Source organism: Macaca nemestrina, chromosome 14 (genome assembly GCF_043159975.1).
Source record: "Macaca nemestrina isolate mMacNem1 chromosome 14, mMacNem.hap1, whole genome shotgun sequence".
NCBI classification, from domain to species: Eukaryota; Metazoa; Chordata; class Mammalia; order Primates; family Cercopithecidae; genus Macaca; species Macaca nemestrina.
The window spans coordinates 41,309,722-41,333,895 of NC_092138.1; the positions used below are offsets into that span (position 1 = coordinate 41,309,722).

General features: G+C 32.9%; 1 long non-coding RNA gene across 1 annotated transcript in view; it reads left to right on the plus strand.

Moving 5' to 3' along the window:
- The window catches only part of LOC139358301 (uncharacterized), an 83,575-nt gene that overhangs the window by 10,571 nt on the left and 48,830 nt on the right, over positions 1-24,174 (plus strand). The window contains exon 2 of the long non-coding RNA XR_011613056.1: positions 5,312-5,429. This is a non-coding gene — a long non-coding RNA (uncharacterized lncRNA). The remainder of the gene's footprint in view (positions 1-5,311; positions 5,430-24,174) is intronic.

The following is a 24,174-nucleotide window of genomic DNA, read 5'->3' on the forward strand; positions in this document are numbered from 1 at the left end:
CTTATTGGCAAGTTATATTAGTTTATATTCATTCAGTAAAGTTCACAAATCTTAAGTACACAGCTGATATAAATTTGCAAAGGAAGACACTCATCACCACTGAGATCAATCTGTAACTTATAATATGTTCCCCTCCCTATCTGTTATTCCAGAAAAATAAGCATTTTTTTATTTCAGTTGCCATTGATCAGTCTTTTTTTTTTTTTTTTTTCTATTTTCAACATGGAATAATTCAGCAAGTTATATTTTGAGTCAACATTCAATCTATGATATTCATCCAAGTCATCCATGTTTTTGGAATGTAACAGTAGTCAGACCTCTGTTTCAATTCTGTGTAATATTTTGTCCTGTGGAGTATTCCATAGTTTACACATTTTACAGTGGCAAAAATTGGGTGACTTCCTGTTGTGTTATTTGCTAGATTCATTGCTGTAATGACCTTAGTTTTTCATACCTGTCTGTATTCATATTCTTTCATACTGTCCTCCAATATGGATATGCTTGGTGGAGAGACCTTCTCTGGCCAGTTGGAGAGTAGCAAGCACAATATAGTAAGAAAACCAAAAAACTACTTGTACATTCCATCTTTCATGGATCTCTCCCCTCTAACCTGTCACAAGAACATACCGAGCTTGGATGGTTGATAAATGTGAAAAATGTGAAAAGTGGAAAATGGCTGAGGCCATCCTAAACTAGCCAAGAGTGTGTGAACACTTATATGCCAGACAGCCGAGTCTGGCAACTGAGCTGTCCACCTGATGTACAATTAAACTGTTGATGTTGAGTAAGCTCAGACAAGGCCATAAGTGAAGGTACTAAGTTTTGGAGTGGTTTGTTACAGCCGCAAAACTAACTAATACAGACTACATTGTAACAGCCACAGACATTGTAGCATGTCTTTTTAGTCTATGTATTTACTCACATTGAATAAATACCTAAGAGCAGAATTTTTAGAATGCACATATATGCAGTTTTGACACATACTGTTAAGCAATTTCCTAAAATGTTTGTACTCATTTACATTCTCATCAATAGTGATGGAGAGTATTGGTTACATCATTCCATTAAAAAATATTGTAGCTATTTCGGTAGGTTTATTGTGGTGTTACATTGTAATTTTAATTTGCATTTCTCTGTGAATAATTATTTAAAATACCTTCACTTCAACATTTTGGTCATTTGATCATCTGCTTTTGTGAGATGTCTATTAAAGTTTTTTGCCCTTTTTTAAAAAATGTTATTATACTTTAAGTTCTAGGGTGCATGTGCACAATGTGCAGGTTTATTACATATGTATACATGTGCCATGTTGCTGTGCTGCACCTGTTAACTCGTCATTTACATTAGGTGTATCTCCTAATGCTATCCCTCCCCCCTCCCCCCACAAGCCCCCATTTATTTGTGTCCTCTTTTATTTCATTGAACAGTGGTTTTTAGGCCCATGACAGGCCCCAGTGTGTGATGTTCCCCACCCTGTGTCCAAGTGTTCTCATTGTTCAATTCCCATGAGTGAGAACATGCGGTGTTTGATTTTCTGTTCTTGCAATAGTTTGCTCAGAATGATGGTTTCTAGCTTCATCCATGTCCCTACAAAGGATATGAACTCACCCTTTTTTATTGCGGCATAGTATTCCATGGTGTGTATGTGCCACATTTTCTCAATCCAGTCTATCATTGATGGACATTTGGGTTGGTTCTAAGTCTTTGCTATTGTGAATAGTGCCACAGCAAACATACAGGAGCATGATTTATAATCCTTTATGTATATACCCAGTAATGGGATGGCTGGGTCAAATGGTATTTGTAGTTCTAGATCCTTGAGGAATCGCCACACTGTCTTCCACAATGGTTGAACTAGTTTACACTCCCACCAACAGTGTAAAAGTTTTCCTATTTCTCCACATCCTCTCCAGCAACTGTTGTTTCCTGAATTTTTAATGATCGTCATTCTAACTGGTGTGAGATGGTATCTCATTGTGGTTTTGATTTGAATTTCTCTGAGGGTGAGTGACGATGAGCATTTTTTCATGTATTTGTTGGCTGCGTAAATGTCTTCTTTTGAGAAGTGTCTGTTCATATGCTTTGCCCACTTTTTGATGGAGTATTTTGATTTTTTTATTGGAAATTTGTTTAATTTCTTTGTAGATTCTGGATATTAGCCCTTTGTCAGATGGGCAGATTCTAAAAATTTTCTCCCGTTCTGTAGGTTATCTCTTCACTCCGCTGCTAGTTTCTTTTGCTGTGCAGAAGCTCTTTCATTTAATTAGATTCCATTTGTCAATTTTGGTTTTTGTTGCCATTGCTTTTGGTGTTTTATTCATGAAGTCCTTGCCCATGCTTATGGCCTGAATGGTATTGCCTAGGTGTTCTTCTAGGGTTTTTATGGTTTTAGGTCTGACATTTAAGTCTTTAATCCATGTTGAATTAATTTTTGTATAAGGTTTAAGGAAGGGATCCAGTTTCAACTTTCTACATATGGCTAGCCAGTTTTCCCAGCATCATTTATTAAATAGGGAATCCTTTCCCCATTTGTTGTTTTTGTCAGGTTTGTCAAAGATCAGATGGTTGTAGATGTGTGGTATTATTTCTGAGGACTCTGTTCTGTTCCATTGGTCTATATCTCTGTTTTGGTACCAGTACCATGCTGTTTTGGTTACTGTAGCCTTGTAGTGTTGAAGTCAGGTAGCGTGATGCCTCCAGCTTTATTCTTTTGGCTTAGGACTGTCTTGGCAATGCAGGCTCTTTTTTTGCTTCCATATAAACTTTAAAGTCTTTTTTTCCAATTCTGTGAAGAAAGTTGTTGGTAGCTTGATGGAGATGGCGTTGAATCAACAAATGACCTTGGACAGTATGGCCATTTTCATGATGTTGATTCTTCCTATCCATGAGCGTGGAATGTTCCCCCATTTGTTTGTGTCCTCTTTTATTTTGTTGAGCAGTGGTTTTTAGTTCTCCTTGAAGAGGTCCTTCACATCCCTTGTAAGCTGGATTCCTAGGTATTTTATTCTCTTTGAAGCAATTGTGAATGGGAGTTCATTCATGATTTGGCTCTCTGTTTGTCTGTTATTGGTGTATAGGAATGCTTGTGATTTTTGCACATTGATTTTTATCCTGAGACTTTGCTGAAGTTGCTTATCAGCTTAAGGAGATTTTGGGCTGAGACAATGGGGTTTCCTTAATATACAGTCGTATCATCTCCAAACAGGGACAATTTGACTTCCTCTTTTCCTAATTGAATACCATTTATTTATTTCTTCTGCCTGATTGCCCTGGCCAGAGCTTCCAACACTATGTTGAATAGTAGTGGTGAGAGAGGGCATCCCTGTCTTGTGCCAGTTTTCAAAGGGAATGCTTCAGTTTTTGCCCATTCAGTATGATATTGGCTATGGGTTTGTCATAAATAGCTCTTATTATTTTGAGATACGTTCCATCAATATCTTGTTTATTGAGAGTTTTTAGATTCACAGGTTGTTGAATTTTGTCAAAGGCCTTTTCTGCATCTATTGAGATAACCATGTGATTTTTGTCTTTGGTTCTGTTTATATGATGGATTATGTTTATTGATTTGTGTATGTTGAACCAGCCTTGCATCCAGGGATCAAGCCACCTTGATCATGGTGAATAAGGTTTTTGATGTACTGCTGGATTTGGTTTGCCAGTATTTTATTGAGGATTTTTGCATCGATGTTCATCAGGGATATTGGTCTAAAATTCTCTTTTTTTGTTGTATCTCTGTCAGTCTTTGATATCAGGATGATGTTGGCCTCGTAAAATGAGTTAGGGAGGATTTCCTCTTTTTCTATTGATTGGAATAGTTTCAGAAGGAATGGTACCAGCTCCTCTTTGTACCTCTGGTAGAATTCGGCTGTGAATCCATCTGGACTTTTTTTGGTTGGTAGGCTATTAATTATTGCCTCAATTTCAGAACCTGTTATTGGTCTATTCAGGGATTCACATTCTTCCTGGTTTAGTCTTGAGAGGGTGTATGTGTCCAGGAATTTATCCATTTCTTCTAGATTTTCTAGTTTATTTGCGTAGAGGTGTTTACAGTATTCTCGGATGGTAGTTTGTATTTCAGTGGGATTGGTGGTGATATTCCTGTTATCATTTTTTGTTGTGTCTAGTTGATTCTTCTCTCTTTTCTTCTTCCTTTGTCTTGCTAGTAGTCTATCAATTTTGTTGATCTTTTCAAAAAACCAGGTCCTGGATTCATTGATTTTTTTGAAGGTTTTTTTGTGTCTCTATCTCCTTCAGTTCTGCTCTGATCTTAGTTATTTCTTACTGTCTGCTAACTTTTGAATGTTTTTGCTCTTGTTTCTCTAGTTCTTTTAATTGTGATGTTAGGGTGTCAATTTTAGATCTTTTCTGCTTTTTCTTGTGGGTATTTAGTGCTATGAATTTCCCTCTACACACTGCTTTAACTGTGTCCCAGAGATTCTGGTATGTTGTGTCTTTGTTCTAATTGGTTGCAAAGAACATCTTTATTTCTGCCTTCATTTCGTTATGTACCCAGTAGTCATTCAGGAGCAGATTGTTCAGTCTCCATGTAGTTGAGCATTTTTGAGTAAGTTTCTTAATCCTGAGTTCTAGTTTGATTGCACTGTGGTCTGAGAGACAATTTGTTATAATATCTGTTCTTTTACATTTGTTGAGGTGTGCTTTACTTCCAACTATGTGGCCAATTTTGCAATAAGTGTGATTTGGTGCTGAGAAGAATGTATATTCTGTTGATTTGGGGTGGAGAGTTCTGTAGATGTCTGTTAGATCCACTTGGTGAAGAGCTGAGTTCAATTCCTGGATATCCTTGTTAACTTTCTGTCTCGTTGATCTGTCTAATGTTGATAGTGGGGTGTTAAAGTCTCCCATTATTATTATGTGGGAGTCTAAGTTTCTTTGTAGGTCTCTAAGGACTTGCTTTATGAATTAATTATCCTTATGTTATTGTTTTTAGGAAGTGTTTGTATTGTTGGTTATGAGACCCTTGTTCAATATCTTCTCTCATCTGTGGTTTGACTTTCAAACTTGCAGTTGTGCCTTTAATTTTATGTATTTATTGTTAATAAAGTTACATGTATAAATATTTCTTATCATAGTTAGTTTTTTGTAATACATTTCTGCTTATTACCAAATCAGAAAGATAACCTCATTTTAAAAACATTTTTTAGCTTTCCAATTTAAATTCATGAATTAACAGAAATTGTTTTCATAAATCATGTGACAGATTTAAACTATCTTTTTGTTACATGGGTATCCCATTGATTCATACCCTCTGTAAGTATGAATTTTTGTTTTTGTTTTTGTTTTGAGACAGGGTCTGGCTCTGTCACACAGGCTGGAGTGCAGCAGCACGATCTTGGCTTATTACAACCTTCACCTGCCATATTGAAGTGATCTTTACATCTCAGCCTCCCAAGTAGCTGGGACCACAGGTATGTGCCACCACGTTTGGCTATTTTTTGCAGAGACAGGGTTTCACCATGTTGCCCAGGCTTGTCTCAAACTCCAGAGCTCAAGCAATACACACACCTCAGCCTCCCAAAGTGCTGGGATTACAGGCATGAGCCACCAAGCCCAGCCCTCCAATTGTTTAATAAACCTTAGCAATGATTACAATTACATGTTAAATTTTCTACTGAATCTCTGAGCATAAGGGTTTTATTGAGAATCCTTGACAAAGCCATCATTTCTCACTGCATTGCCATTGCTACTTCGACATACATTGGGTGAATGTTTATGATTATGCCTTTAAAATCCTTAATAGATTTCATTGATCCATTTTTCTATCACACAAATAGCTTTTCATTTTATTTGTAGCTATACAATAAAATGTAGCTTTATGATAGGTCTAATTTTATATAGTCTTATAATAAAAAACTTAATATCTGTTACTGTAAGGACTCCAGCTTTGTTCTTGGCCTTTCTACCTCAGATTTGCTTGACACCCCATCAGGTGGTTTTAAAAAAATCCATTTATTAAGTCTAGTAATTTATATGTATGTATTAAAAAAATCTGGGATTAAAATTATGCTATCTAGAAGTAATGACGATTGTATTTCTTCTATTCCAATATTAGTACATTTTATTTTTTTTCTTGACTGACTAGTTCCTTCAGTACAATGTTGAATACAAATAATTATGGTAGACGTTGTTTTGTTCTGATCTTGAAAGAACACGTACCACATTTCACTATGTTAGTAATTTTCATTGTATATTAAAGAATATACCTTCTATTTCTGAGACATTTTGTAAACTTTTTTTTTGTTTAAAATGCATTTAGTCCACCTATTGAAAAAATTAGATGACATTTTATTCTTTTGCTAGTTAATGGGGGGAATTACACTGATTATATTCAAATGTTGAATCACACTTTCATTCCTTGAATTAATCATATTTATATTAATGTATCCCTTTTACATATTTCTGCTGGCATTTTGCTAATATTTTGATAAGAATAATTGTATTCCCTTTGTTGTTGTGAAAGATACTAGTTTCTGGTTTTTATCTCTTATAAATTTTTAAGATTTTTTTCATCAAGATAATGCTGACATTATAAAACGTGAGAAAGCAATTCTGCTGTTTAAATTTTGCAATATTCATGTTATTTCTTTCTTAAATATCTGAGAAAACCTCAGCCACGAAGACATATTGAACTGGAATTTGTTTGTGGGAAGATTTTAAATCATGGATGAAATTTCTTAGTGAATATAAAACTATATTTTTAAATGTCTTCTCATCTCAGTTTTGCTAGCTAATTTAAAAAATAAATTTGTATGTTGCATTCCAATTTTAAAATTTATTGCAAACTTGTTATTAATATTATATTTTCATTGTCTTCTTAATATCTATACTATTTACCATGAGTTCTCCTCTTTCAGCCATTAATTTTTTTTTTTTATATTCAGTAATTTTTGCTCATTCTTGCTAGGTGTCCTTCGCTATTAAAAATTATTTTCGTACAATCAGTGTTTTCATTGATAATTTTCTCTTTCATACCTTCTTCAGCTTGCTTTTGTTTGGTTTTACCAGGGAAATTTTTTTCTAGTCTTTTATTAAAACTTATTTTTGTCTTTATATTTTAAGTGTGTTTTTGTTGGCAAAATATGGGTTAGTCTTGCTTCCTTCTTTTTAATCCAGTCTGCCAATTTCTGCCTTTTAATTTGGTGTTTAAACAAGTATATTTAATATGATTATAGACATGGTTAGCTTTAGGTCTATAATCTTGCTATTTAATTCCTAAATGTACTTTTTTCTCCTCTTCTTCTTTTCCTTTCTGAGATTTTTTTCATTTTAATAACCTCACCTTATTATTTGTTAGATTTATAGCTCTTTGTTCCATCATTTTAATAGTTATTTTAGAATTTATAGTTATATAACTAGTATAGTAGGATTTATAGGAATATTACTGTAAATTATTGCACTGTATCTTTAAGTGGTATTTTATCAGTTCACACATAATGTGAGACCCTTATAGTATTATATTTTCATTTATCTTCCCCATCTTTTCTGTTATTGTTGCCATACATTTCACTTTTACATATTATAAATCCCATACTACAATGTTATTAATTCATTTACACATATATTTATATTTTAAACAGCTCTAAATAATTAGCCAAAATCTTATATATTTAGTTGTGTAATAATTATTTCCAATGTCTTTTATTCCTTTGTGTAGATCACATTTCCATATGTTATTTTGCTTTTCTGCCTGAAGAACTTTCTTTAGCATTTATAGTAGTATTTTTAAGCGAGTGTTTGGTTTGTCCCTTGTATGCCTAAAACTCTTTATTTACTCCTTAAAACACACACACACACACACACACACACAGACACTTTGGGGATAGAATCCTAGGTTGGATGTTATATTTTTCTTTTCAGTACTTAGCAGATGCTATTCCATTGTCACCTATCTTGTGTTGTTCTAACAAGTAATTACCTGTCATCCTTCCTTCTGCATATAATTTTTTCTTCTGTTGATTCTTTTGAAATTGTTCTCTTTATCACTGATTTTGAGCAGTTATGATATGAACCCTAGTATTTTTGTTTCTTTATTTTGATTCTTTAGTTGGAATTTTTGTTGAGGTTCTTTGTTGTGTGGAGTTACAGTTTTCATCAAATTTTGAATATTCTTGGTCATTTTTTTCTTTCAAATAGATATCGTTAGCTTCAAGTTTCTACTCTTCTCTCTTTTCTAGGACATGGATTACTTTAAGTGTAGGAGGACACTTAATCTTGTCTCACCATTAACTAATACACTGTTCATTCTCCGTCCTCTTTCTGCTTCTTTTTGAATGGGTTCTATTATTATAACTTCAAGTTTTCTTCTTGTGAAATTCCTAATCTGTTTCTGACCCCATTCAGTAACTTTTTCGTCTTCACATATGGTAGTTTTTATTTCTATAAGTTAAATTTTTCTATTATAATGTATTGTAAGTTTCTACTTAATTTTTTGAAAGTTAGAATATCTTTTGCTGTTAACTTTTGATGTAATTCTAGTGTTTATGTCATATCTAGTTCAGTTTTCATTGATTTAATTGATTTATCTCAGCATGGGTTGGATTTTCCTATTCCGTTTCTTAAATGATCAGATTTTATTGGATTGCAGATGTTATGAATTTTATCTTTTTGATGAGTGAATGTTTTTGTATTCCTATAAATATTATTGAGTTTAATTATTGGATACAGCTCAGTTACTTTTAAATAGGCTGATCATTTTAGATTTTACTATTATGATACGTTAGGGAAGACAGCAAAGCTCTGTCTGGGGCTAATCAGTACGACCTCGGCTCACTGCAATCTCCGCTCCTGGGTTCACGCCATTCTCCTGCTTCAGTCTCCAGAGTAGCTGGGACTACAGGCACCCACCACCACTCCTGGCTAATTTTTTGTATTTTTAGTAGAAACAGGGTTTCCCCGTGTTAGCCAGGATGGTCTCGATCTCCTGACCTTGTGATCTACCCTCCTCGGCCTCCCAAAGTGCTGGGATTACAGGCGTGATCCACCGTGCCCAGCCTGTCCTTTGAATCTTGAAGTTTTCCAGTATGGCTATGAGAACAGTCAGTATTCCTGTATGGATGCCGTTCATTATTCTCTGTATTATTTGAGTTTTCTTTTTCTGGTCTCACATATGTACTGTTTAATACTAAGCTTAATATTTGAGGGGTCTCACTGCAGATCTATGAAGTTCTCTCTCAGTGTAGCTCTCTCTTCCTCAGTTCTGCGACGTCTGTCCACCTTGATCTTCTTACATCTCAGCACTATATTCTTAACTCAAGGAGCTCTCTTAGGTCTGCCTGGGCTCCACAGCCTGCATTGATGCCTGGCCACTCTTTTCAGGCAGTGTCCTTAGTTAAAATATGACTCCCATTGATTTTATTTTTTTAATTTCTTAGCAATCACTGTTTTTCACTGCTGGAAATCTGTAACTGGAACATCATTGTTTTAAATATTTTGTCTATTTTTCATTTTGTCCAGAAGGTAAACCTAATCACCATCACTCTATCTTATCTGGAAGCAGAAATCTCATCTATATAATCTTTAGTCTCATTAAATTTATAATTGGGAATGTGGACCTTTTTTAATGCATAGAGCAGGAAATCAAATTGTTATAAATTTATGAAAGAGCAATTAACTCTCTTTCCTACTGTGGTTATTACTTGAATCTTCTAAAACATTCTTTAGAGATTTAATTTATTAAGAAGAATAAAGAGTGAGAAGTAACAGGAAATGTTTACTGCCTCTTATGCCTGGGGACTATAAAATTATAGATTCGACACCAAGCAAAGATATATAGAACCTTTGACACAAGATCTGATCACAAATAATGTTTTTATTGTTTATTAACAGAGACATCCTTTCGACAGTGATTTGTGTGAACATTGAGCACTGTTACCTCAAATGTTTTTGCATAGTTCTGAAATAGTCTCTTCACATGCCTGAACTAATCAGTATGCAGTTGAAAACTACATAGCAACCCTCTACAGAGTTATGCATATTCTTTCGGGGCATACCTCTCTTCTTTAATATGCTGCACTGTGAACTCTAGCTGCTTTGTCTCCCCATATTTCAACTCAGAGTGTCCACTCATCTTTGCCAAGATTTCCCGTTTTCCTGTATTGACTTTCAGAGAATGAACTGGAATAATTATGCAGCGCATCTCATTTGTTTCCTGTTGCTCAAGAGTAACTACCCTTCGTTGCTAAATGGTCAATTTATTGTATATTATTTTTACATCCAATATGAAAATATTTTATATGCAATATAAAAATAATATACAATAATTTGACCATCCAACAATGAATGTATGTATATTTGGTTGTTTCATCAGGCACATGAAGGTAAATCTAGCCTCTATTACTTCATCATTCTCTAAAGAAGAAATCCCAGCACAGGATTTAATTATAATGTCTTTATTATCATTTAATTATTTTTTTCTAAATTCTATTTTGATAACTTGCATTTGGACTATTTAGAAGACTGTTTTGCTATTTTAAAGTAGTTAAGAATTTTATTTTACATTTGCTTATTGATTTATATGTCAAGTACACTATGCCATATAAGATTTTAACTTGAAATTTATTGGTATTTGCATTATGGCAAAGCATATTATTTTATTTTTGTATACAGGCCCTGTGCACTTCAAGAGAATGTGTAATTTGCACTTCCTGAGTGTCAACTAATTAATATCAGTTAAATAAACTTTACTTTTTAAAATATCATCTATACACTAACAATTGTTTACTTGCTTTATCAATTAATGGGAGAATTGTATTAATGTGTGGATCTGTGTTTATAATTTGGTAAACTCTTGTTTCATATGTTTAAGTCTTGTTATTCAGTGTACAATAATATTTTAGGATTAATATCTTAGAATTCATTTATATATATTTAATATATATAATTTTTTATCATTGTGAAATATCTCTATCTCTGGTGGTATTTTGGCCTTACTTTATCTGATATAGCTGTACAAGTTTTCTTTTTTTACAGTAAATTTTTATTCTTTGTATTTTACCCTTTATGCACACATATATTTAAAGTATGTCACTTTCAAGAAGGATATAATTTTACTTTTTAACCAGTCTAACAATCACAAGCTTTTAACTGAAGGATTTCGTTCACTCATATTTACTGTAATTATCAACATATAGAGATGAAATTCTACCATTTTATTAAATGATTTATATTTTTACCACCTTGTTTTACCATTTTAAAATTTTTTTAGATAAAAAACATTTAATATTTTTAATATTAAATTTTAATGTTTTTAATTTTTTTCTATTTTAATATTTTTTCTATTTCTCCATTATCATTTACATATTTCTTTCTTATTGTTATGTCACTTTCATATATTTTTGACTTGAAAGAGTCTATCTTGAATATGTAGTTTAATTACCTCAGAAAGTGCAAGGATTTTTCTTAAGCAATGCTTCTTAACATATTTTTCAGAAGTCAAGCCATTTATTGATAGATAAAACAAGATTGAGAAATAATTGTATAATACAGAATTGTTTCCATGTTGGAGTTTCCAACTTTATTCATGTACAGTCATGCCACATTTTTTTATTTCAACAGATGATACCCCAATTTTTTCTGCTTTATTGCTTTTAGAGATACATAATTTTCTTTCCAAAATTAACGTTTGCCCAAAGTTATAAAAAGTTCCAATCCTGAAGGAGGTGTCACATTATCAATGAAAAGATCTGTGATTACTGTGTTGTAGAGATGAATCTTGTCTGGATTTTAAATAGTAATAGATAAGTTTTTGCAAAAATAATTACTAGTAAGTAAAAATGGTAGTAACAATAACCACAATATGAGCTTGCAAATAAATATTTTTGAAGTTGAAAGTAACAATTATCTGGAGAATAGAAAATGTTACTGAAAATTGGTATATAGATGAATTGTTAGAGGCTTCAAATAATATATGTAAAATGCAATTTATGGAACATTTAGTAGGTACTCATCTAAGAATTATGAACAAAAATGTGCACACATGTTTATTTTTAGTACACAGTAATCTAGGAATTTACTACTATACTTTAAAGCCAAGTAATGAAAGATTAAACTAAAGAAATAAAATGAAAAGCAAGACTTGTCATTTGATAGAGTGATGAACATTTATTTATTGGAAGGATAAAACGTAGCCCAATGGAGTAGTCTATTGTGATTTCAAAGTTTTACACTCAAGTGAATGGTAATTAGACAAGAAGAATAAAAGAAAAAGTCAATTTGTGGGGAGAGGAAACCAAATTTTAATTTGCACATGTAAAATTTTAAATTTCAATCATTGATGTAAATGATGGTTTCAAGCAAGTTATTGGATAAACAGGTCTGAAGAGATTATGAAAGGAATCAGTTGTGATCAACTCACCACTGAAGCTATGCATGGTTATATGGAATCACTGGGGGTGGAAAAACTAGATTAAATTTTTTTAGAATTTAGGAAGAAGTAGATTACTCAAAACTATCAGAGAAGAAATGCAGCAAGAATAGTGGCTTCTAGAAAAATGCGTTTTTGATAATTTCATTAGCATTCTGTCTCTTAGAATGTTAATGTTGTCATATAAATTGTTTTGGCATATGTGGTTAGTACTAATTAGAAAAAGTCTGTGACCCTACTTATAAAAGCATAATTTGATTAGATTAAGAAATAATGTTTACATTGCATAATATTTCCACTTGTTTGATCAGATTATCATTACCTATTAAGCAAACTGTAATATTATAGAAAACTACATGGGATTTTATATTATATTATATTATATTCTAGAAAACTACTATTATGGGAAGGTTTGACTACTGCATGAATTTTTTTTTTTTTTTTTTTTTTTTTTTGAGACGGAGTCTCGCTCTGTGCCCAGGCTGGAGTGCAGTGGCGGGATCTCGGCTCACTGCAACCTCCGCCTCCCAGGTTCAAACAATTCTCCTGCCTCAGCCTCCCAAGTAGCTGGGACTACACGTGCCAACATGCCCAGCTAATTTTTGTATTTTTAGTAGAGACAGGGTTTCACAATGTTGGCCAGTATGGTCTCGATCTCTTGACCTCGTAATCTGCCCGCCTCACCCTCCCTAAGTGCTGGGATTACAGGCGTGAGCCACCGTGCACGGCCATTAATATTTTTACCTTCCTATTTTATCTTTTCCATATATAGCTATATCTGCTTTATGAAAGGGCTATTATGATGTTATATGATACATAATTTTTCTAACAGATTATCATCATTCAGTGTATGTCATCTTCTTTATTTTGTGAAACTTTAAATTAATTTTCTATCACTTAAAACATTTTATTCATGATTTTCCTTGAGGTTTTGGTGGTGGTTTCAAAAATTCAAGCTGTAATTTCTTCAAGATTTAGTGAATTGAGCTAAGAGTTTTATTATTTGTAAATGCTACATTGTAGGCTGTATACTTGATGTTACTAACTTTTGACAATTCTGTAAGACATATATTTTCCTGTGTCTATTTTTCTCCAAACTATAACTCAAAGAACTCTGCATTTATCACTCAGATTCGCTTATTTCATGGGCTGGATTAAAGATGATAAATCACTGGCCAGAACTGCATTCTCTAACTTTTTAACAGTCTGGATTTGAAAGTATAATTCTGTTTTCTTCAAATATATTGAAAGTTAAAATTCCTGTTTAAAAAATATTCCTAAAATATTGTACGGGTATCCATGCTGACTTACTTTGACGTTTGCATGTACCTTGGGATGCACATAATGCTTTTTGAGGTTTTGTTTTTTGAGGTAATATGGAAACCAATTCTGTACTTAGTAGTGTGTACAGTTATTTCTCAATAAAGTTCATAAATGGCTTTCGCTTTTTAAAGTAATGTTAAGGAGTTGCTGAAGAAGTATTTGTTCTCACGTATATTTATTAATTTGATGGCTTTTTTCTCACAATATCTACCATATCCAAACCATTCCATAGTTTTTATAAATCTCTTTTTATATGCATATTATACTGATATACATACAGTTTATTAATGCTATGTAAGTAAAGTATTATATTAAACTGGTTTGAGCTCAAACTCAATAAACTTTTGGTCAGAAAGCAACAAGTTCAGATGAAATAAAGAGTAGTCTACTAGTATATGCACTAGTCAATATGTTTTTCAAGTTGAATTGAGGCCATTGATTGAATGGAATTAGTTTCGTTGAGGTCACTTATTTCTGATTTTCATCAATGGTGATAAAAATTGGTAGCTTCAAGCTCCTCAGCGAAAGCAACAAGAGAACACTATGTAGGTAACATGGGGTGTTAGATAAAGAGTAGAGTAAGAAAAAGAATTCCTGATATCATAGGTAGTCATATTGGTAATGATCAAATCAATGACCCTTACCATTCTGTGGTGGAGGATACCACTAAGTACAGGTTGCAGTGAACAGAGGAAATGAAAGGGGGCTGTTAATGAGGAGGCATCTGCTTCCTTAGCAACTTGGCTCAGATAGTGCTTAGTGCATCCTCACTAGGGAAATAAACCATTGCTTGAGTGATAAATATCTGTATGTATTTGGAGGAGGCAGTCATCGTTCAGCAATTCCAGTTGCTACACCAATGAATATGAGAGGAGAGTATAAGTAAAAATGTTTAATTTTTGCATTTTTGATGATACCTTGGCAGTCATCTGGTAACAACAGAGAAGCAAGCTCATTATTTCTTGCATGCCAAATGTAAAGAAAATTTATCTGACTCCTTTTTCATCCTTGGTTTGTTTCATTTGGATGGGCCAATGGCTGGTTAGATAATGTACAGTCTTACAACAGCACTTCACTGTTCACCTTGAGATAAATGCTTTCTGTAAATTTTTGTGTTTAAATGTATGCAGCTGCCTTCCTGTTGCTTTGGTTCTCAGGGAATTGACTGTTTGTTTATTTTGTTCTCCCAGCAGAGAGATAATGTAACCTTTTAAATAAAGAAATCTCTCTACTGTCAGAGAATAGAAATAGTCACCCACTCTTTTAAGGAAATAACTTCTTTCTTTTAAAAACGTATTTTAAAACTCTTTTCGGTGCAGTTTTATTAATAATCTCTGTGCCATTCCTGAACAAAAAATACTTCATCTTTTGATTCAAAAGATAGGCTGCTTTCAGAATATGAAGAGATTGAAATCAAAATCGTTCTTTTTATGTGGATCTTTTAAAATAGTTATATATACAAATTATTATACAGTTTCAATGTATGAAGTATATTTACCCATGTGTAGTTAATGAGCTAACCCTTGATCTAATTCATGATGCAAATACATATTTTAAAAGGAGTATAATTATTTAAAATTTATATATTTTTATGGGTTATTATTTATAACAAAAAATAACTTAAGTAGATATCAACTTGTAACAATGATGTTCTTATAGATAAAAGGTATAAAGGTGCAAGAAAGCAGTTGACTTTATCTGAATGTATCTAAATTACAGTCAATTGGATAGTAAATTGATATTATGTTAATAAATAATATATACATATAATATATTAATATAAATATTCATATCAGGCTTTACCTTTGCATCTTGACCTTCCAAAAGGCTCCATTGGACTGAAATGAAACCAAGAGAATGTTAAGGGATCTTGAATTTACAGAGATTAATATACCATAGGTTGGGACCACCCAGGGCTTCAAAGAATTCTCATGTGGTACGTATCAGCATGGGAAACTAATTCAAAATCCTAGACTCCTTGCCTACATAGTTTGAGTTAATGGTGTCAGCCCTATAGCCAAGGTTAGCACATGTTTTCTCCAAAGTGATTAATTATTAACAGCAATTGTTAAAGTGAATATTTGGGGTCTTTGTGCCAGACACAGTGTCTATTGCATAATCCTCTTTTTTTTTTTTTGTACAATACTTTTAAATCTAAAAACCACTGTTAGATATTGGCCATAAACTATAGGCCATGGGCAAAATTTGGCCATCTGTAGAGTTAAAACTCATTCCTGGTTTGTAAGAATACTGATGAGAAGAATACGGATGAATTCTCAAACAGCAAAGATGATTTAGGAAATACAACAAAACTGGGTATCGAAAAATAATTTGAACCTCAGTGCTGATAATTATCAGAAGGATAGAAGGAGAATGCTTCCTTGTTTGAGAATGTTGACAGGATCAAGAACTCTAGAAGAACACCTTGAAAAGTGTGGGTGGATATGAGGGGTGACACATGAAAGATACTATTAAAAAGTCTTTGTCTTTGATTTGGTGTTATCAAGAGAACAAAACCACTTACTCGGAGAAAAACAAATCATTATGTTGGTACGATCAGTTCAGGTATTGCTGGCTTGACCAGTTGTAGACTTATCACATATAAAATTCCTAACTGCTATTTTATAGGCGTATTATAAACTAAAAGACAGGAAAATTTCAGTGAAGAAAGAGTTATATATGGTTGAATTTTTAAAGGAATTATTTTTAAAAGGGAGATGGAGATGAACATTGAAAGATTATACTGCTTAAAACGGCAGCTTCTAGAATAAAGCCTGCTAACAATTAGACATCTCAGATAGCCTGTATCTGTATTAATTGGTTTCCTTATGAATAGAATGTAGCAGCAAGAGGTAAAGGTATGGTAATTCAAGCAAAAGGGTAGCATGGGTATAAACACAAAATGGAATTCACAAAAAGCGAAGATGGTCTTTAATACCTCTGGGGAAATAGGAGGAGTGTTGGGGCAACGTTGGGTCTCATTCATTTAGGTTCACAAGCAGACAGAAGATTAAGGAAAGGAGTGGGAAGAGCTCTCCCTTTTGTTTCACACTGACAGTCCTCCTGTGCAGTCAGGGCCTCACCTGTATTGTTTAAAGGGGAGATGTCCAGATATTTTAGGTCACACAAAATAAATTTATTTGTGCAACTCATGGTGGGCTATTGACTGCCAATATTTGAACTACTGTAGGTAAGGTATTATCACTATTTGAACGTAAAAAAGATGATATTACAGTATGCACAGGAAGATACCTTCGTACTTTTAATGTCAACTAGTGAAAACTTGGTTTGCATTTCAGTTGCTTAATGACAAGAAAACACAGTGCTTATTCTTGTTGGAGCCATAGTGTGGTCGATTAGTCCCTCCAGACAAAATTCTCTAATCCTAGTTAACCCCCACTCCTGCATCATGGGTCATGTATTCTTTATTCCCCCAACTTCTTAGCCTCAGAATTTCTTATTTATCCTTCTAGGGAGAGAGCAACCTGGATTTTCCTCTTTTTCACTGAAAATTTACCGCCAATCATGTAAACTTTGGCTGTAGATTCCCAGGCTCTTCTGATCCCCCAATTTTTTTTTTCCCCAGAGTAATGGTCTTTAGGTCCCTAAAGCTGAAAATTTAACAAAAATTCAAAGTGGAACTAGACATTTTTGTTGTTGTTGTTCACATGTTTCTATAATAGCAAACCTTTATTGATGACAATGTGTGTAGAATGCCTTTATTGTTCCTTATGTGAAAGTAGTGGGGAAGGAAACAAAGAGTAAAGACCTGAAAAATTATGTTGGGAAGCAACACAATTTAATATAAATTATTCCCCCAATACATAAATTAAATAACGAGTCCTCTGGTTTGATCAGCTTGTTAAGCACACGTGGAGAAATAGTAACAACTGAACCTGAAATAGGTAATTGAGACTATAAAGTTAAAAGTGTCATACAAATAAATCTCTGCTCCCCTTATTTTGACAGGTTAGAAAGAACTGTTAAATGTTTTCAAAAATAAGCAAGATTTGGTAAGTTTCTTAAAAATTTGATTAACTAAACACAAATAAAGTCAGAAAAGAAAGTGGGTTGGAATGACAGAAGAGGAAAGGTAGAATGTGATATGGAACATGCTCACTGACCTCATTCAATTTCAGCTGGTGCCGGGTATCCCAGCATAATTCTTTACTTTTACCCTAAAAAGGTACACCAGTATTAATGATAAGTTTTTTCTATTCTAATTTTAAAACTATTTAAATTGTCATCATCATATTATAGAGCGCTGGAGTTAAAAATTCAATGATAAGAACAGATTCATAAAATCTATAAGCTATTTGATTTTCTTAACAGCAAGGTGAAATCTTATGGATATTAATGCTTCCCTATTTAATTCATAGGATATGGAGTAGCAGAACTCTGTGTGTGTGTGTGTGTGTGTGTGTGTGTGTGTGTTTCAATAACTTGTGCTTCACTTATTGATATGGTGGTACAATAAATTACAATCAAATTTCTGTTCTACCATTTATTCTTCAATGTTCATTCTAATTGAAATAAATATTTCTTCCATGTTCACAAGATGAAGCAATTATTCCTCAAAAACAAATCAAAGGGATTTCTCCAGAGAAGCCATCCTTGACCTCTGCAAATAAATTTGAGAGCTCCTTCATCTTGTGATCTCTGTATCGAATACATTCTTTGATCATTAAGCTTCTGACATTGTTCTATAATTTATTCCTTTTTCAGTTTCTCCACCTTAATACATAGTAAGTTCCTGAAACGGACTGCTTTTCTTTGCATCCCAGGATTCCTGGTGCCTGACAATGTGTCTGACCCATGCATTTTTTGAATTAATTTCAATCACTTTAATTGAATGTATTTGAGAATTTTCATAGCAAGTAGCCAACTAATTTTAAAATAAAACCTGATTACTTCTGAATACATCCACTTGCAATACTTTATGGTTTCCAGTAAGGTGCTTTTCTGAATTGATTCATTAAATTAGCTATCAGAATGTGTGGACTTTTATATTACTCCAAGATATTATTAACTATGCTTAATAGTTTAAGCATTCTGAAATAATTTAATCATATTTACAGTTTATTTGCAAAAATTCTTTTTGTTTGAGAAAATAAGTATTTTTATGAAAATTTGCCTAATTCTGGATGTCGCATATGCGTGTGTGGCTTAACATTAAATTAATGTTAAGAATACTTAACATGAGTTCTACCCTTTTAACAAAATTTTAAGTGCACAATATAATATTGTTAATTATAGGGATGATGTTGTACAGCAGACTTAGAGAATTTGTTGATCTTACATGACTAAATTTACCCTGTTGAACAGCAACTCCCCATTTTCTCTCCTCAACAGTCCCTACAAACATTGTTATACTTTCTGTTTCCAAGAGGTTGAGTACTCTAAATATCTCATTTTAGTGAAATTATGTAGTATTTTTCCTTCTGTTACTGGCTTATCTCACTTAATATAGTGTTCTACAGGTTCATTCATGTTGTCGCCTATGGGAAGATTTCTTCCTTCTTTTTAAAGATTAAATAATATTCCATTGTATGTATATACTACATTTGCTTTGTCTATATATCAGGCGTTTAGATTGTTTTCGTATCTTTGGCTGTTGTGGATAATGCTGTAATAAACATGGGGGTTCAAATATCTCTTTTATATTTTGATTTCAATTCCTTTGGAGATACCCAAAAGAGTGGGATTGTTGGATCATATGGTAGTTCTATTTTAAATTATTGGAGGAACTTCCATTCTATTTTTAATAGTAACTGCAACATTCTTCATTTTCCTCAAAAGTGGATACCAATTTCTTCACATCTTTGATAACACTGATTGTCATATGTATATGTGTGTGTGTATGTGTGTGTATATATATATAAGTTCTTCAAAAATTATTTTGTCTTTTTAATCATTTACAATTATAAAGACATATAAGTTTCTCAACCTATTTTGTAATATTTTTAGTACAATTCTTAGGGGAAAATGGTTTGTAAGATACTGTCCTTCGTTTTTATTCTGAAAAGATGATTTCATATCTCTTTTCCTTGTACTTCTAACATTTTTATTTATAAGATATAACATTTACTAAGATTTTATTTGGTTTCATTTTTATTTTTAATTTACACATTTCTTAGCATGCCTTGCATAGAATAGATGCTCATAATTTAATATTTTCTCAAAGATCAAAGTTAATATCCATTGTGGGTGATTTGTTTCTTCAACTACGTATGACTGAAAGGAGAAAAATATGGCTGAATGTTTAAAATATATCTTTAGAAATTAACATTGAGAAAAGTTTGTTACTATTTTATAGAAACATTAATAATAGTTTTTCCAAAGGACAAAAAAGTTAATGAAATTTATAATGATTTTCATAAACCAGAGAAATACAACACTTTTTAATAACTTTTATTAATATTAAAAATTGCTATTTTGTTTTTGTAAAATACTACTCAATAGATAAATCAACAAACAAGCTCCCAAATTTTCTGGACATGATGTTTGTCAGAGTAAGAGTAAATGGTTAGCAACATAAATATATAGAAATGACAGAATTAATTTGTTGTCAGAATGACATCAAAATATGAATGAAGCCTTTAATTTACAAGCTCATGGACAAATGATAGCAAGATATGACATTAATCTGTGAAATAGTACAGGTTGCAAACAGATACAATCTGAAATGTAAGCAGATACAATCTGGAATAAAACTTTTATAAAAATACAAGAGTTTTCCCTGCGTTGAGAAAGCGAAAGAAAATGGTTTCCCTAATTGAATAATTAGCATATTATAAAAGTGCCAAAATATATTATGGAATTTTTTGAGTCAAATATACTATGTATTACTAAATAAATACTCTCAAGAAATCATTCGTTGTACATATCACGTAGTCTGTATGTAAGTTATCTATGCAGACAAAAGAAGCCTTGTGCTTTGTGCATATTCCAAAAATACAGTATATGGTATGATTTTGTCCAAGTAAGCACGAGAAAATAAACTGAAAGAGGATTGAAATTGTTACTGACAGGCTTACTCTCTCAATTAGTATGGTAGTAAGACTTAACTTGTGTCAAGATCACATATTGTTGCTTTTAATCTTCTTGTTTTCACCACCAAATTCTATGGTCAAGTAGGTTCCATTTTTATTTACATTGTGCAGAATTTTAAATTCCTCATGATGATGACTCAGAACTAGATTCTACAGTTTCAGATTGGACTTTTCATCACTTATTGCAGTAGATCTCCGTTAATGGAGTGAACCAAACTGCAGTCAAGCTAGTAGAGGGACATAAAGCATATGTATAACAACATTTAATGGCAGACCCATAAATGATTGTGGGGAGGCAGTCTTCTTTAATATACATTTTACTGCTACAAATAGATCTGGATGACAAGTTCAATTTAAAACAAATGTTCTTTCTGAATCTTTATGACTTTTTCATAGGACAACCATTTCAAATGATTGACAATAAGGTTTCAAAATGGTTGGTGCCCTTGCTTTAGTGAAAACCGTGGTGTAATGAGACAGCAGTGATATCTCAAGCTCTAATCTTTCCTTAGACACTTTCTAGTTTTTCCAAAGTACGTTACATAGTGTCTCAATGAGAAAGTCAACAGTCTAAGGATATGTTTTGATTTATTTCCTGGAACTATGATTCTAAATCTAAAAGAAAAAGATCAGAGAGAGAGATATATATGTCACACAGCAAATGCATAAGAAGCAATGTTCTCAAAACTTCTGGGAAGACTCATAGTCTAATTGTCAGACTCTATTTGCTAGAACTTCATTGAGTAAATTGAGTATCATGTGTGGCAGTGGGGGAAGGCTTGGGATGAGAGCAAGTGTTCCAGTCCTATTGATGCAAAACAAACAACCTAAAGATAGTGATATAAAATAACAACCAGTTTATTATGCACACAGATTCTGTGGCTTAGGAATTCAGACAGGGCAAAGTGGAATGCCTGGACTCTGCTATACATGTTTGGGACTCCAGTTGAGAGAATTTAATTAGTCAAGGATGACGTGAACATTTGTGGCCTAGAATTGTCTGAACATTTTTATACTCATGGGTCTGGTAAATTTGTCCCGATGATATGAAGGCCATTCTTTGCTGAGTCTGTCACCCAGGGGTTCACAATGGGGTTGAAGATGGTTGTAAAAGAAATAATTAGATAGTGGTTAAAACAAAAACCTAATTAAAACCTGATGTCTGTATTAGGACAGTCATAGAATAGCAAGTGCTAAACCCATAAGGATGATTAATTATCAGTGTATAGGAAGAACCTTGGCATGGCTGGGTAGATGCCTAAAATGAGTATAATACAAAATAAAAATAAAAAAGTAGCGTGGGTTAAAAAGTAAGATGTGTACATTTAAACTTAGATATAAAGCATGTGAATAATTACTGAATAAACAAAATGGTAAATAATGTACAGATGGTCAGAACAAATGTATTTAGGAACCAAGGACCAGATAAATTATTCTAGAAATGAATTTATGTTCGTCTTATATATACATATTTAGTGTTCTCATACTTATACCTTAAAGACAGTTGGCAATTGATGACATTGATAACACTTCTGTGAAGACATATGTTTATGGAAATCTTTGATGCAGAATCAGAGACACAATTGCTAGATTTTTGGGAGGAAATGTGTTGCAGAAATAGGAGTATATTCTTCCAACACTAAATACCAAAGGTAAATATATAGAAGAGCATTAATTATTCATTTATGGAAAATATTATTTATATAGCAGGTCTCAGATATTAGGTGGTACTGTCAACTCTATTTCATTCAGAAATAATATTGAGTGCCTGTTAAATACAAGGCACTATGAAAAAATTCAGGAAAAATAACAAGATGATATGCAGCCACATCCAGTCATACACACTCAGCTTATGCACACACACACACACAACTTGCAATTTAGTAATGTTAATTAAAAAAGTGTACACACATTTAAAATTTTCAATAAATACCTAATACATTATGTGATTAGGAGATATGCTATTTTTTAAACACATATTCATATATTATGTGTATATATAGGCCTATGTGTGTATAATATATATGTATATAGGTGCATACTATATGCAATATACCTGTATAGACTTATATGTGTATACTATATGCACAATATACTATAAATATATATACATATATGTGTATAGTATATCTGCAATATATTATATTTGTGTATTCATGTTACATATATATGTGTATAGTAGATTACATGTAAGCATAAATATATTTCAATAGAGATGGCTAGGTAGGTAGAGAGATTTAAATAGCATGTATTGCCTAGGTGCGGTGTCTCATGCCTGGTAATCTCAGCATTTTGGGAGGACGAGATGGGCAGATCACTTGAGGTCAGGAGTTCAAACCAGCATGGACAACATGGTGAAACCTCGTTTCTGCTAAAAATACAAAAATTAGCCAGGCATGGTGACGCATGCCTGTAGTCCCAGCTACTCAAGAGGCTGATGCAGGAGAATTACTGGAACCTGGGGGTCGGAGGTTGCAGTGAGCCAAGTTCACGTCACTGCACTCCAGCCTGGGTGACAGAGTGAGCCTCTATCTCAAATAAATAAATAAATAATAAATAATAAATAAATTAAATTTAAAAAGTAATAAAATAGCATGTATCTTAATCATGATGAAGCATTAGGTATTGATAAGTAAAGTCATAGGAGATAGAGAACAAAGATAGGGAACAAGGTTGTTCCCTGTTAACTTTACATCCCTTTAAAAATGAATTTTTTATATGAAATTCAGCATTATTTAAGATTCTGCAAGTTTTTTGAGTGATTATATGTCATTCTAAAATAACATAATTTAATAGAAAAATCAAATAACAAATGTCTCTTTTTACCTTTCACATTCATTTAGCTAACAAACAAGTGGATAAGTATTAAGATTTGGAAGTTTTAAAAATTCTATTCATAAAAATCATAGTGAATGGGGAAAACACTTCCAGAATTTTAGACTAAATTCTCCAAAGTTCTGATCCTCATACCTAAAAGTAACAAGAACACTAGCAAAAATTGCCAAACATAACTTTCAAACTCTGGAAATCAACCAATGATTTGCAATAGTAAAGAGTGTTTGTTCAGTGAAACAGATCAATCTCAACAAGAATACTGAGCTTTGTCACATTTTATCTTGTACTATTTCCATCACTTTTTTTTTTTACAGTCCTGGAGTAGATTTAAAAATCAGCATCCTCGACTGGGCCCTGTGGCTCCCGCCTGTAATCCCAGCACTTTGGGAGACCAAGGCGGGTGGATCACCTGAGATCAGGAGTTCCGGCCTAGCCTGGCCAACATGGTGAAACCCTGTATCTACCAAAAAAAAAAAAAAAAAAAAAAAAAATAGCCAGGCGTGGTGGCAGACGCCCGTAATCACAGCTACTCAGGAGGCTGGGGCAGGAGAATCTCTTGAACCCAGGCAGGGTAAGTTGCTG